The sequence below is a fragment of the Caretta caretta genome, chromosome 12 (genome assembly GCF_965140235.1).
Source record: "Caretta caretta isolate rCarCar2 chromosome 12, rCarCar1.hap1, whole genome shotgun sequence".
NCBI lineage: Eukaryota > Metazoa > Chordata > Testudines > Cheloniidae > Caretta > Caretta caretta.
Genome location: NC_134217.1, coordinates 7,295,151 through 7,298,836, shown reverse-complemented (window position 1 = coordinate 7,298,836; position 3,686 = coordinate 7,295,151).

The window sequence follows — 3,686 nt, the reverse complement described above, 5'->3', positions numbered from 1 at the left end:
TAACCAATTTATTTGAGCATGAGCTTTCGTGAGCTACAGCACACTTCATCGGATGCAGTGAGCTGTAGCTCACGAAAGCTCATGCTCAAATAAATTGGTTAGTCTCTAAGGTGCCACAAGTCCTCCTGTTCTTTTTGCAATGACCCCAGTGGCTCCTCTTGAAGCCTGCCAGTCTGTTATGCATTTGCAGCTGGGCCGGGGCCAACATTTCCTTACTGAAGGCTCCACTACTGATTGAATGTGCTTAACCGTGGCCCTCCTACTCACGCCCCTTGGAAGGCTCCACAGAGCACATTATCACAGCGGGGATAGTATTTGCAGCTGGGTGGTTGTAGCAAAGTCAATGACTCACCAGTGCAGCGCCTCCTGCTGGTTGTCAGGGAATTAGCTCTTTTTTAGCCTTGGAGCGTCCTCTGCTGGCCGGTGGCTTACCTGCCTCAGGCCCCATGTCCCTCCCGGACCCTGGTGCCTCTAACCTTGGGGTTCTGCCCACTGCAGTACCCCCACACACTGGGTCTCCCCTCTCAGGGGAACCCTCTAAGCCCACCTTGCCTCAGTGGCTACTGCCAGTCATCATCTAGCCCCTGCTCACTGGGGCAGACTGCAGACTGTAATGGCCACACATCACGGGCAAGGGGGTTGGACCAGCTGCCTCTGCCCTACCCCGGGCTGCACCTCTGTAACCTCAGGACCTGCTTTGGCCCTTAACAAGGCCTGCAGCCTGGGAGTTTACCAGGTTGGAGCTCCCCAGCTCCTCTTTCCTTTTCCTAGCACTGCTCTGCTCCTGGTATCCTGAGCTCCCAGGCAGCCAGGTCCTTCTCTCTCCACAGCGAGAGAGAGAGCAAGAGAGTCTGTAGCTCCTGGCCTCCAGCCCTCTTATTAGGGCCAGCTGGGCCCTGACTGAGCTGGCCGCACCTGTGGTCAGCTACTCAGTCAGCCTCCCCCAGCTGTTCTCACTCCTCTTATTTCAGGAGCAGGGTAACCACCCCCCTACAGTGGTCCTGTGCTGGTAGGGATTCCTTTGCCTCCCTCCCCCTCAGTCCACACCTGACAACCCTTTATACAAGTGATGGGAGCCTAGAACACATGCATGATGCCACGGGGCAGAGGGGTTTTACATCCATCTCTGTGGGCTCATCAGTATTGAGACTGTTACTGTCACAAGTACGTAGCTACTAAAGCTGGTTGGAAAAAATATATTCCTGGGGAAATTCAATGAAAACGGAAAAAATAATCATTTTCTTATAAATTTAAGTCTCCAATGACTGAGCAAGCGAGAGCAGCCCCAGTGGTTTGGGACACCTGCTTGCTGGGGACAGATAGGTCATAGGTCTCACTAAGTTTAATAGGCAAAGCAATCGAAAATTTATTTGTTTTTCTGGCAAAAATTCAAAAAATGGAATATTTTAGTCAACCCCCCCACCCCATAATTTCAGTTTGGATGTGCTGCCAAAATGCCTTATGGGAGTCCTAGTGTGTCACATACTCATTCCAGGGGTGAAAGTCATTTACATTTCTTACTGGTACGGTCCAATCGCAAGCAACCCACCTCTCCTACATACTTCATGGAGCCCTCCCATTGCGTGACTTTGCTATTGAAAATAAAGCTACTGCTATTATGAATACTGTCTGTAATAAAACTTTAACATTGGAACAAGCCTGAAAAAGTGAAAACTCACGGTCCCATTTTTCTCCTTGTTCTCCCTCCTCCTCCAACCAGGCTGCTGATGCAGCTAGGTTCCGAACTCCCCCCGGCCCTGTCCCCCTGGCTGTCTGGCTGTGGTTTTTGCAAAAAAACAAAACAAAACAAAAAAACCAAGGCAAAAACCACAGCCAGCCAGCCGGGGGGAGGGGGCCGGGGGGGCAAGGGGCTGCGCTGCACCATGCATGCCAGTGCCCCGCTTTCCCTAGATGACCCCCCCCCCATTTCCTAGCAACTATGGCATCATCTATCTTCCCAATTTGGCGTTTGATAGGCTTTATCGCCTCCACTCGACTTTCCCACGGTGTGGCACTCAGTGGTTTCAGTGTCAGAGAGGATGTTCCCAGATGTTGCTTCAAAATTTGCCATCGACAAGTTGATGCAGAGAAAAATACATCGATGCTTTGAATTACATTAAACAATTCAGCAGCCTCACTAGAAGCTGATGCTGCATCACTGGCCACCGAGTTCAATGAATGAGAACTGCACGGGACAAAAAAAGCTCGAGGGTTTAACTCTCGGATCCGTGTCTGCGCTCCTCTGTTCTTGCCTCTCATGTTGGCACCGTTATCGTAGCCCTGACCTCCCATGTCAGCTATCGCAATTCCCGTATCTTCCAGCTTTTTAAGGAGCACATTTGTCATACCAGCTCCTGTAGTATCATCAATGTCAATAAATTATAGAAAATGCTCTCTGACAGTCACCATTGCAGGGACATTTTCACTCAGTTCTGTGGTTGTTACAAAACGCACCATTAAAGTCATTTGTTTATCATTTGTTTCATATGGCTGATGTCAGGGGTCCAGTCCAGAATAACAGAGTAATATCTTAAAAAGAAAAGGAGTACTTGTGGCACCTTAGAGACTAACCAATTTATTTGAGCATGAGCTTTCGTGAGCTACAGCTCACTTCATCAGATTAGTCTCTAAGGTGCCACAAGTACTCCTTTTCTTTTTGCGAATACAGACTAACAAGAGTAATATCTTGCTGACTTCAGATCTGCCACAATCTTCTGTTTGACTTTTGTTGCCAGTAACTGTATGATCTCATTTTGAATTGTTTTTCCAAGGTAGTGGTGTGTGTACATTTCTTGGGTGGTGACTCTTCTTAGATGCTCCTGGATCCAGCATCAAACTCAGCCATCAGCTCCACAATTTTAAGGAGGTTTCCATTGTTTGGCACATACAGCTGATCTGAAGTGCTACGCAGTGCTAGGTTTTGGGTAGCAAGCATTCTCACAATGGCAATGAGCCTTTTCAGAACATTTTGCCAGTAAAGAGACTCTGATGCAATCTTCACTTGATGCTGATCATCTATGGTGGCCTTTAACCTTAGTCTCAAGCTCTTTCCACCTGTGGAATGCTCTCTGGTGATTAGCTGCCTTCTCATGGCAGGCCAGATTTCTAGCCAGATTTTTCCAGTCCTTTGTTCCTGTAGAACCCAATGTGGCTGGAACATTAGACTGGAAGAGTTTGCAACAAAACCAGTATGCAGCATTCTGGGTTTTTGAGTACATAAGCCATGGCCTCTCCACTTTGTCACCACTGGGGATTTCAAGCCAACGTGTTGGATGGAAACTTCTATTTTCATTGTCTTTGGGGAACATGAAGTTTTTCACTTGCTGTGGCCTGTGCAGTACAAGGAAGTCCCTCGGGCTACTGCTCAAATGGGTCCACAGTCCTGGATCATCTAGACTTAAGGGACTAAACTCAGCAGCAGCTGTTTCTTGCGCCTCCACCACACTCTTCTCTGATCTACACTTTTCTTCAGGAATGTGCATGGTTACATCCATTTGAGATGGAGCTATGGATGCTGCAGTAGCTGCCAGGTCACCTGCACTCTGACTAACTGGAAGATCAGGCATCTCCTCACCACTCACATCCTCCCTGGGGCTGGAAGGCTCACCGTGAACATTTGTGTCTATGTATCTCTGGAGGCTGGAAAAGACTTTCAGGGGACCATCCTGTGACAAACTGTACAAGAG